Source organism: Carya illinoinensis, chromosome 10 (assembly GCF_018687715.1).
Source record: "Carya illinoinensis cultivar Pawnee chromosome 10, C.illinoinensisPawnee_v1, whole genome shotgun sequence".
NCBI lineage: Eukaryota > Viridiplantae > Streptophyta > Magnoliopsida > Fagales > Juglandaceae > Carya > Carya illinoinensis.
In genome coordinates, this window is record NC_056761.1 from 5123145 (window position 1) to 5136048 (window position 12904).

At 37.1% G+C, this 12904-nt stretch overlaps 1 pseudogene; it reads left to right on the forward strand.

Moving 5' to 3' along the window:
* Positions 1-1651: 1651 nt before the first annotated feature.
* LOC122279572 lies at positions 1652-8245 on the forward strand (annotated as a pseudogene).
* Positions 8246-12904: the final 4659 nt, after the last annotated feature.

The following is a 12904-nucleotide window of genomic DNA, read 5'->3' on the forward strand; positions in this document are numbered from 1 at the left end:
TTTCACGTCCAAGATGGGTACTTATTTCATGGCAACCAATTATTCATACCACGAACGTCACTACGCAAACACCTATTACGTGAATTGCATGGGGGTGGCTTGGGAGGGCATGTGGGGCGTGATAAAACAATAGGCAAAGTATCCAAACGTTACTACTGGCCCTAGCTAAGACGAGAAGTGGGAAGGTTTGTCCAGAAGTGCCCAATTTGCCAAATGGGGAAGGGTCACTCGCAAAATACTAGGTTGTACACACCTCTACCTGTGCCTAAGAAAATTTGGGAAGATGTGAGTATGGACTTTGTGCTCCGCCTCCCATGAACTTAGCGTGGAGTGGACTCCATCTTTGTGGTCATTGATCGGTTCTCGAAGATGGCCCACTTCATTTCATGCCGAAAGACAACCGATGCCTCCAACATCGCTCACCTCTTTTTCAAGGAAGTTTTGCGACTTCATGGAATCCCAAAATCAATCACTTCTGATAGGGATGTCAAATTTCTTAGCCACTTTTGGATCACTCTTTGAAAGAAATTTGATACCGGCCTTAACTACAACAGCAGTTGCCACTTGCAAACGGATGGGTAAACCGAAGTGACTAACCGCACACTAGGCAATATGATTCGATGCATCTCAGGTGACAAGCCGAAACAATGGGATGTATGTCTTCCTCAAGCAGAGTTCGCTTTCAACTGTATGATCAATTGATCAACTGGAAAGACTCCTTTCAAAATTATGTACATTAGACCCCCAAAACACACTTTAGACTTGATTCCTCTTCCAAGGCTTCTAGAACTCAGCACGACAGCAGAAAATATGGCTAAAAAAATTCAGCAAGTCCATTCCGATGTCTGTCTCAATTTGGAGAAGTCCAACTCGCGATACAAGTAGGCAGCTGATAAGCATAGGCAAGTAAAAAATTTTCAAGAGTGAGACTTGGTGATGGTTCACCTCTGTAAGTAATGTTTTCTTGTAGGGACATACAACTAGCTCAAGCACAAGAAGTTTGGACCATGTCGAGTTGTGAAAACAATCAATGACAATGCCTATGTGGTTGACCTTCCAAATGGTATGTTAATTTTTCCTACTTTCAATGTTGCGGACATATTTGAGTACCATCCTCCAAATGAAACATTATACCCTGACATTAGCTCGAGGTCGAGCTTCCTTCCAAGTGGGGAAGAATCTGATGCAGCAGGTGTGACACCAGGAATGGAGGGACCATCAGAAGATTCAAGCACAAAAAGGATGATTGCCGATTTTATTCTTTTCTAAAAAGGCTCTTGCATATTTTATGTCCATTCTAATAGAAGTTACCTTAGTTGTTAATGTTACAGTAGTCTACTTTCCATTTAGAATTAATTTCCTAAGTTGCCTAAGCTTTCTTTATAAAGGAGCTGAATAATGTAATGGAATGGTTATTTGAATAATTGTAAGCATTATAGAGTTTATCAATGAACTTGTGACTCATTGTTTGAGAAGACACAACTCTTCTTGAATTTTCCTATCTTTGTACGTTTCCGCTACGTTAGATCAGATCTGAAGCATCTGCCGCAGCTTAGGACACTGTAAACAATCGGTGGTGAAAACTGATCATGTTGGTCAGAAACTTGTGGCATTAAGCGTTACAGCTCTGGTCACTATTAGGAATAATGAGATGGGAAATTTCATGGAAATGATGCCTCAGTTAATGTTAGATGCTTCAAATCCCAAGCAGCTGGGAGGCATTGTTCTCCAGCAGTACTGAAATTGATCCAAGTAAAAATCACTTCTTTACATGAGCCAATTCCTTGTATTATTTATTCTTTTGTAAATTATTCCTGATGACTTTCTTACAACTGATCTCCCCAATAACATGAAGGAACGATGAAGCCAAAGACGAGTAAGGAAGCAATATTGGACTGATCCATGAGAGTACAAACCGCAGGTGGTAAGACGAGTACTTACAGAGTTGATTTGACGGTGGAGTCGGACTTCGGTGTGCCAGGAGCCATCACAGTGTGCAATAAATACCAGAAGGTATTCTTTTTGGAAAGCATCGCCATTGAGGGAGTTGTTCATGAGTTTGTGTGCAACTCTTGGGTACAGGCTGAAAAGGTCAATGCCTGTAAAAGAATTTTCTTTCTCCAATAAGGTAATTAACAAGAGCAATGCTAAGTCATTTTTTGTATCTTCTTATTATTTTATAATGTGTCGTTAGATAATTAAAATTATTTATTATATTTTATTATAAATTTATTATTTAATAGTATATTATTAGATTATAAGAATATGACCAAAAAAGAAAAAGATAATAAATAAATTTTTTCATATTTTAATTTCTCGTGACAATGAATTGCATGATAGTGCTGACTTCTGTACGTACGAGAAAACCTCTTCAGTTGAAATTTAGTGCAGGCATGATGGGTCCCTCAAAGATTCTACATGTGTAACCAATTAAGTATCACCACGTTATTTAATAAATTCATTTCATACCAGATTGTGAGATACCAATCAGGCTCCGATCCGCACATAAAACCCAAGATCTATATTCTTCTTAACGTAACCCTATTCCTTCAATTTCAGTAACTTAATTTTTTATTCTTGATGGTGTAAATTTTGGAGCTTCTAACTTTACATACACTGCATATTCAATCATGGTATGAGGCTTTACTTTGTATCAATTTCCATTTATTTGAGGGGGCTTTAATCAAACTCATGATTTCTTTTGCAAGGCCTTCCAATCATTGCCATCGGTGTTAGGCTCAGCACATTTGACAAACCATCTGTAACTATAAGTATATTATTTTGTTTTGGCTTGTATGGGCATTCTTAGATCTTTTTATTCAGCAAGTTTTCAGTACCATCACTTGTTGATATTACTTGCAACTTAATTCTGAAGTTCATTATTTATTAGACCACATATTGCCAATGCTTTTGTCTTATTTAAATTTGTGAACCAGGTATGTCTGTCAAAGGGTCTGGGTGCTCCAATTGGATCTGTTATTGTTGGCTCTGGCCCAATACTTCTACAAAGGTCAAAAGCTATATAAATAGAAAAATATTTCTATATTTTTTAGAATGTTGATTACTCTATATATATATAGAAAGCCACGAGATGTCTTTATGGAGGGTGTTAATTCTTTTAGTCTGTTGTGTTATGTTGATTTTGTACCCTTTGCATTTGCTTGAGGTAAAAATGTTGCTCAATTGGGATATTATGATATATCAAGTGATTAATGCTCTTTATTAGTGATATCAAGTAATTAATGCAAGTTGTTGTTCTGATAACATTTTTATCCTGTCCTTCTAATTATTGGTAGGATTATCAAACTAATGCTGAAGATGATGGCCTATAAGATATGTGGAAGGAGATGTCAATGGCGTTAGAATGTTTGAAGGTATTTAAAGTTTAGTCATTGTCAAGACAGACATGGTTCTTAATTTTTAGTTTGTTCATTCAATTTTATTTTTCTCTAAGATGAGATAGACTGAAGAAGATGGTGAATACTTTCTACAAAGAAGTCACTGCCAGGTGATTCTGCTAGATGGAATGCATTAGTGTATCTAAAATGTACGTTAATTGCTGGTAGTTTAAACATAAGCTCTTTTCTCATTTTTCATATTTTATGTTTATCTCCTGTCCTTAAAACTAGAAGATATATGTTTTTGTAATGAGCACTAACGACAAAGTTTTGCTTATTTATGCTTCAAAGTTGCTGCACAAGCATTGTTAATATGAATCATACTCAATCCTGAAAATCTAGGTTCTAATTTAAGGCGTTTGTTTGGCATTACCAAAACACTAGAAAATGGTCATGGTCACTCAACCTTACTAAGGACTGGAGAAATAACTTTTTATAAATGTGAAATTGATATGGATAACTTGATATTATTGACTATATTAACTTAATTTTATGCTGCTTTCACTAGGATGATGTTGTAGATCCTCCATTTGAAGAACAAACAAGAGGAGGGGAAGACTGTGATCATTCTTTTGTCTTGAAAGATGATCTTGGTTATGTTTGCCGCATTTGTGGGGGTAATAGACGGGTATTGAGACAATATTCCAGTTCTAGTACAATAAAGTGAAGACTCTGGGTGAATTTATTATATTTTTGGAATTTTCTAATGTTAGCATGGAACAGTGGTATATGCATAGAATGATGTAGTTTGGGTACTAATAATCTTCAAAACAGTTCCCTTGTGTAGTTTACCCCAATTCCAGATTGAAGATGTGAAGAGAAGTGATTTTTTTTTTAATCGGTTAAGAGTAATAACATTGTATTAGTTTAATTAGTTGTGATGTATTATTATTTATTTTTTTATTGTAAATTTATGTTTTGCATTGTGATGTAACAACAATATTACCTATTTTGAGTTTTTTTTTTTTAATTTTGCTCTTCAATTTATTTTTTTAAAAAACTTTTTAAAAGTGTTTAAATTATTTTTTATTTTTTAAATCTAGGCAATTTGAAGAGGATAAAAAAACTTTTTAAAAGTGTTTAAATTATTTTTTATTTTTTAAATCTAGGCAATTTGAAGAGGATATCAATTTTTTTTTTTTAAAGTGCTATAATTTTTTTTTTCAAGTTATAAATTTTTTTAAAAGTAAAATATTACAAAATCAAATTGAATCCGGTTATAACCCAGATCCAGGTTTTATCAAAAAAAAAAAAGGCAAACGATCCGGATATCCGGATTCAATCCGGGCGCGCGGATAACCGCCTGGTTTTTGAAATCCGGATCCGGTTATGGCCAGATATCCGGATCCGGATGAACATCCCTGGACAATGATCATCCTGTATGTTGCTTGAGTGCATGGTTGTTTACTTTTTTGTGCTGTTAATGCTGAAAATTGAAAAACTTGATATTTTTTAAAGAAAACAAAAGAAAACCCATTCATCTTATCTGCCTGGTTTTTGAAATCCGGATCCGGTTATGGCCAGATATCCAGATCCGGATGAACATTCCTAGATAATGATCATCCTGTATGTTGCTTGAATGGTTGTTTACTTTTTCGTGTTGTTTATGCTGAAAATTGAAAAACTCGAAATTTTTTAAAGAAAATAAAAGAAAACCCATTCATCTTCATTTTGGGTATGTGATTTGCATGTGGAAGCTGTATTTGCCCTGGGAAACTCCAACGGAACTTAAGGAGCTAAGAGATGAAGAACTTAGGGAACTTAAGGGGGATGGAAAAGGACTTAAGATACCTTTCGACAGAGCATACGATTACGATGTATACAACAACTTAGGCGATCCAGACTAGGTAATCGAATACGTGAGGCAACTCTTGGAGGTGAAAAGAACCCTCATCCAAGACGTTGTCGTACTGAACGACCTCCTACTGGTACAAATGAGTATATAACTTAAAAAGTGACATCTGCAATTTATCCTGGAGTTTATGTGCACTTCCTAATTGGGTTGTAGAATCTTAATTTGACTTATTTTACAACAAGATCAGTTGTAAGATTTGTGAAAATTTCTAAGAGTTGTAATATATGTCGTTCATGTTTCATGAATAGCACAAACATAAATGCAGAGTCCCGACTGATTAATGCCTACCAGTCTATATACGTGTCGAGAGATGAGGCGCTGGAGAAGGGCAAAATAGATGCTTTAAATCTGGGGAAGTTGAAGGGAATACTCTGGAATATAATCCCGTCCTTAACTGTCGCAAAGAGTGATGTTTTCAAGGTTATTTATTTATTTATTAAATCTTAAAGGCCTCTATAAAGAGAGGACTCTCCATGAAATGAAGTCTCGAGATGGAAGTCATGAGAAGAATAAGCGTTCATTTCCAAAGATTTTAAGCAAGGTGCGTGCAAGATTCTGTAGAAGAATTCTTCGAGTTTGACCTTCCACAGATCATCTCCAGTAAGCATAATTTTATTTATGGTACTCCTTTTGGCACTATAGCAACAAAACAAAAGTGATGCCCGTACTACTTATATGCTCTTAGATAAAGATCTAAGGAATAAATTACCAGTGTTCTTGCAATTGATTACATGAACCTTAAAGAGGTTCTTGATGCTTGGAAGAAATTATATAGGGTATAGTTCCATTACATGCTGTGACAAAATCCCAAAGCTCAGAGTAAATCTCATAGGTGGCAATGATGGGAATGCATTACTACTCCATGAACTTCTTTACATTTGGGGAAGAGCTAGCATGCATATATATATATATACTGCTCTTCTTTTAAAGTGTTGCCTCGAGTGAATTAAACTACTAATTAGAGCACAATTCTATATATTAAGTAGTATTTATGTGAGTACCTTGATCTGGTTTCGGGAGATACAACTTGTTGGTCACGGGATGATGAATTTAGCCGTCAAGCTCTCGCAGGGATAAACCCTTTAAGCACATAAATTCTCAAGGTAATTACAACTACATGCACAATAATAACGCCTTAAATAGAAAAACAGCAAGGGCATAGGTTTTTCTCACTAAGACTATTTAATTTCTTTTCTCGAATGTACAAAACAATAGGATTTTCCACCTAAAAGCAAATTGTATCCCTCCATCTACGGTGAACAAGAATCAGGACTCGGAGAAGAATATATTGAAGGCAATCTAAATGGGATGTCGGTACAACAGGTAACGACAAGAAATTCTTTGTAGCACAAAAGAAATACAATTGATTTTCTCAATACAGTTAACAAAACCAAACACTTCTTCTTTTTGATATCTGATCATCAACTTTTTAATATACCTTTTCAGGCAATGGAAGAGAATAAGTTGTTCATACTAGACTATCATGACATGTATCTCCCATTTCTCAACCAAATAAACAGTCTTGAAGACCGTAAAGCCTATGCAACTCTCACAATCTTCTTCTTAACCCCAATGGGAACATTGAAGCCAATTGCTATCGAGCTCAGCCTTCCAGCAGTGGATCCAAATTCTTCTCCAAATCAGGTCCTCACACCTCCTATAGATCCTACCACATATTGTCTCTGGCAGCTTGGAAAAGCTCATGTCTGCTCTAATGATTCTGGTGTTCATCAACTTGTTCATCACTGGTATTAATGCAAAAACCACCTAGCTCCCTATATGTATATACAAGAATCATCTAAACCGACCTTTGCCCGTGATGTCAAGAGAAATGACCCACTCAATTTCCTAACCAGGGAAGATTGATTGCCGATGATTAAACAGGTTGCGCACCCATGCATGCATGGAACCATTAATAATAGCTGCTCACCAACAGCTGAGTGTGATGCACCCCATATACAAACTTTTGGATCCTCACATTCGATACACATTGAAGATAAACGAAATGGCCTGTGATACTCCGATCAATGCCAAAGGTATCATCGAGACGAACTTCACGGCCGGCAAATATTGCAGGCAAATTAGCTGTTATGCCTACGGGAACTGGTGGCGCTTTGACCAAGAAAACCTTCCCGCTGATCTCATTAGAAGGTTTGGGATATGAACTGCTTAAATCCTTTGAATTACTGATTTTCTCACTTCTTTATATTTGACTCTAATTTCCTCTCAATGTAGAGGAGTAGCGGTACTAGACCAAACTCAAGCCCATGGCCTAAGACTACTAATTGAAGATTATCCTTACGCAACAGATGGGCTCCTCATATGGTTTGCCATTGAAGACTTGGTTCAGACTTATGTGGGTTACTAATACAAAGATGCAAATGCAGTCTGTTCAGATTTGGAGCTTCAACCTTGGTACAATGAGTCGATCAATGTGGGCCATGCTGATCTACGTCATGCTAGTTGGTGGCCTAAACTCTCTACTCCTGGTGATCTTGCCTCCATAATCACCACAATAATCTGGTTCGCATAAGCTCAGCATGCAGCATTGAACTTTGGGCAGTACCCTTATGGTGGTTTCATCCCAACACGAGTACCATTAATGCGGCAACTCATACCAAAAGAGAATGGTCCTGAAAACAAAATTTTTATCAATGATCCGAAGGGATATTTCTTATCCTCTTTGCCAAGTTGGAGTCAAAACACGAAATATATGGCTGTGATTGATATAATTTCATCACACTCACCTGACGAAGAATATATCGGAGCGAAGAAAGATTTATCGACCTGGTCGGGAGACACTGAGATCATTGAGGCATTTTACATATTTTCAATGGAGATAAGAAGAATTGAAAAGGAAATTGAGAAGAAAAAATCTGATATAAACCTTAGGAACAGATTTGGGGCTGGGATTTCACCATATGAGTTGCTCATGCCGAGCTCAGGACCTAGGGTTACCTGCAGAGGGGTGCCCAATTGTATAACAGTGTGAATATTGAATAATTGAAATGTTTATAATAGTCCACTACATTGGTTGATTACTTCACAAAATGATCGAAGTGTCTTCGCAAGTGGTTATGATTACAGTGGGCAAACCTCATATATAGCTGCCACAGTGCTTAAGACTTATCTAGATAAACTTCATTTATCTCATGGTTCATATCTTAGTTGACAAGTCTATCTCTAACAATATGTTCTTATCCAAGAGTTGTTAGTTGTTAGCAAAGCTTATCAAATGTAAACTGAACATATGTTATAATTCTATTTATATACGATGAATACAGAAGGAAATTATTATGCCAAATTACAAAATTCAATCTTTCTTTTATGGTATCAGAGCAATCCAAAGTTAACACCACTCATACTTTAATGGTAGAATCCAACAAATCTGTTGCAATGTCAACTCCCTCCTTTTCACTCCCAAACACCGCTCATCTTGCTCCTACAAAGCTTGATGACAATAACTACGTTGTCTAGATGTGCCAATTATTGCCTATTCTTCGATCTAATGGGCTTATGGGCATTGTTCGTGCCCCCTCCTCCCAAGCATCTTCCCAATAATCAGAAACCCTCTAGCCAGGATATGTTGAATCCTGACTACCTACTCTGGGAAAAAAAAGACCAGTGCATACTAAGCTTGTTTATTGCTACCTTATTTGAAAAGGTAGTGCCTATTGTGTATGGACTTGATACTTCACGTTAAGTTTGGAGGGCATTAGCAAATAGGTATGCATCTCTCTCTCTCTCTCTCTCTCTCTCTCTCATTCTCGGGTGAATCATCTTAGGAGACAACTACAGAATATGAAGTAGGGGTCCAAAAATTGCACAGATTTCGTTTAATCTGCCAAAACTCTTGCTAATCAACTTGCCTTGGTGACAAAACTAGTGGAAGATGAAGATTTAATCTCCTACATTGTAGGAGGATTACATCCTCAGTACAACCCCTTCATTACCTCTTATTCCTTTACTACCAAAGATAATTGTATGATCCTTGAAGAGTTTCAATCAAAGTTGCTCAGTTATGAGCAAATGCTTGAGATCCAGAATACACCTGAAACAACATCCTTTGCATTATACTCAAACAAAGGAAGTTCTAAGCCAAGATATGGTGCAAACATTCTCTCCAAATTCTCATCTGGTGCAAAGAATTCAACTCAAAAGAAACACTATTCTGGCAATCCTTGGCAAGGTAAGACTTCTTCTATTAATTTTTTTGGTGACACTAATCGAGCTCCTTGCCAAATATGTGGAAAGAGCAATCATCAGGCCTTGGACTACTTCCATCACATGGATTTTGCTTTCCAAGGTAGACATCCACCCAAGGAACTTGCATATATGGTCTCTCAGTCCAACTCCTTACATGAAGATAATGAGTAACTTGCAAACAATGGAGCCAACAACCATGTCGCAGCAAACTTGGAAAACCTGACCATTCAGTAACCATATTAGGGCAAAGAAGCAATTGCTATGGGAAATGGTAGTGGACTTTCAATCTCTCATATTGGTTCATCTTCTTTTGTGACAAAAAATTCTACTGTTAAACTCAAAAGTATACTTCGTTGTCTTGATATTTCAACCAACTTACTCTCTATAAATCGTATCTATGGAGATAATCATTGCTGGTTTAAGCAAATAGATAAAAATTTTGTTTTGAAAGACAAAACCATAGGGAAGATTCTACTGCAGGGGCCTAGTGAGGATGGACTCTATCCTGTGAAGATGAAATAATTAGACATCAATAAGACAAGATCACCTATGGCTATGGTTGGCATCAAGACTACTACCTCAGTTTGGCACAATCGATTGTGTCATTCTCACCAATCTGTGTTGCAGCATGTACTAAAAAATCAGCAGCTCCCATTGTCTAGATTTGAGTCCAACCAGTCCATCTGTGTCCCATGGCAACTAGGAAAGAATAAACAGCTTCCCTTTAAGTCCTCAAGTCATGTAACTATTGCTCCCTTAGAAATTGTCCATAATGATATTTGGACTTCTCCTATTTTGTCAATAAATGGCACCAGATAATATGCAATAATAGAGGATGATTTCACTTGCTATTCTTGGATCATTCCCTTAAACATAAATAAGAATTTTTCTCTACTTTTGTTCAGTTTAAGTGCATAATTGAAAATCAACTCTCCATCCAAATAAAACAGTTTCAAAGTGACGGAGGCGGAGAGTACACTTCTCAATGATAAAATAGTTTCATCATAGAGTCACTTGCCCTCATATATCCCAACAAAATGGGATTGCTAAGTGCAAGCACAAACATATTATTGAAACAAGTCTTAGACTGTTGGCTCGATCACATTTGCCTTCCAAATACTAGCTTGATGCCTTTCAAATAGCTGTTTTTCTAATCAACATGTTGTCCACACCTATGCTCTGGCATGACACTCTCTACACCAAAATTTACAATATAGAACCTGATTGCACTTTCCTAAAGGTCTTTGGATGTGCATGTTACCCTCTCTTGAAGCCTTACACTAAACACAAACTCTAATTTCGTAGTAAGCAATGTGTCTCTATTGGGTAAACCCAAATCAAAAGGGCTATAGATGTTTTGATTTGTTCAGCAATAGAATATATGTATCAAGGCATGTGGTCTTTGGGTTTCCTGCACAGGATGGATTCCACTTAACAGACTCTACAGCAGAACCATTCTCACACGGAGGTATTTTTTTGGATCCTTCTCAATTTTATTTCTCTAACTCCATGCTTATTCAATCCCACCAATGTTCAAATCCTATAGACTATTATGATTCAAACCTCACCAGTGCACCTCAACATGTTCATCCTGGTTCTTCTACACCTGTACAGACAACTTCTATACCATAAAACTTGAGTCCTACCTCCTCTGTCTCTCATCTTCCTAAGACAAGTCTTGTCAATACAACTACCTTTGCTCATTTCATTCCTAAGACAAGTCCTATCTCCTTAGCTCAACTTTCTTTACCACATATAGTCACGAGATCAATGGTCAGTACTTTCAAACCTAAGCCCTTTCTAGATTTTCAATTATATCATTCAACAAAGTCCACCAAGCATCCTCTCAAAGCATTGGCAGTCACCTTACTTCCTTGAGAGCCTACTTCCTTCCCTCAAGCAATCTCAAATCCTAAATGGTTTGCTGCTATGGAATATGAGTGCAAAGCCTTACTAGATAATGGTACTTGGTCCCTTTGTCCCAGGCCATCCAACAAGAATGTTATCAGAAATAAATGGGTCTATAAGTTAAAACAAAGGCTAAATGGTTCTATTGAGAGGTACAAGGCTAGATTGGTAGCCAAATGGTTTGAGTAGAGAGATGGCATTGATTTCTTTGAAACATTCAATCATGTTATTAAGCCAGCAACCATACGACTGCTACCCAGCCTTGCAGTTACATTTCAATGGCCTATTAAGCAATTATATGTGTCCAATGCATTTTTGCATGGACACCTAACTAAGGAGGTGTATATGGAGCAGACTATGAGTTTTTTTGACCCTCAACATCTGACCTATGTGTGTAAACTTCAGACGACACTCTATGGTCTAAAACAAGCACCACAGGTCTAGTTTCATAGGCTCACTCAAGCTTTGCTTAATTTGGGATTCACAGATTCATTGGTTAAGACTTCATTATTTTATCTTCAAAAGTCATATGTGCACATATTTGTGTTGATTTATGTAGATGATATTATCATAACTGGCACACATTTGTCTAGCCTAAATACACCCATTTGCAATCTACAAACCGAGTTTAAACTCAAGGATCTTGAAGAACTTTCCTATTTCTTAGGAATACAAGTTTGCAGAGATAATATAAGGCTTCATCTCAATCAAGCCAAGTATATTGTTGATCTACTACATCGTGTTGACATGGTAGGTGCCAAGCCATACTTGCACCTTGTGTATCAGGGAGAAAATTTTCCAAGTTTGGTGGATCCTTTACTAGATCCCATAATCTACAAACATATAGTTGGACCACTACAATATTGTACTCTCACCAGACCTAACATTTCCTCCTCAGTAAATCAATTATGTCAATTTCTTTCCTCTCCAACTACAACTCATTTCCAAGAAGCAAAAGAGTATTGTGATACCTGAAAGGGACTCCAGACAATGGTTTATACTTCACAGCACGACCTATACAACTTTAAGCTTATTGTGATTTTGATTAGGTTGGTGACTGTGATAACCCGAGATTTCAACTAGAACTGCATTTTTGTTTATTCTCATTGCCTTTGTGATATTTTAGAGCCATGAGAATATTTAGTTGGATTTAGGCCTTGTTTTTTTTTAAATTAGCAACTCAAGCCCAAAGTAAGACCAACTAAGCCATGTGAATTTTGGCCTTCATAGGAAGCCAAAGCCCATAACCCTAGATGTTTTTGGCCCATGATCCAAACCCATGCCTCTAGTGCCATGTGTTACACATGAAAGGCACTATGTATCTAGTCTTGATAGTGGGCTAAAGGGGGAGAGAAGAGTGTTTGGGAAGCCAAAGGAAAGGCTTGCACGCCTACCCTAGAGGATGTGCCACTTGTCATCCAAGCTAGAAGCCTTCTAGAAGACCAAATGACAATATCTCCTAAGGAAAACCAAGAGACATTCGGCCAAGCCCCTCTCACATGCTTACACCTCCTTGTTTGACACAATTTCAAGTCCC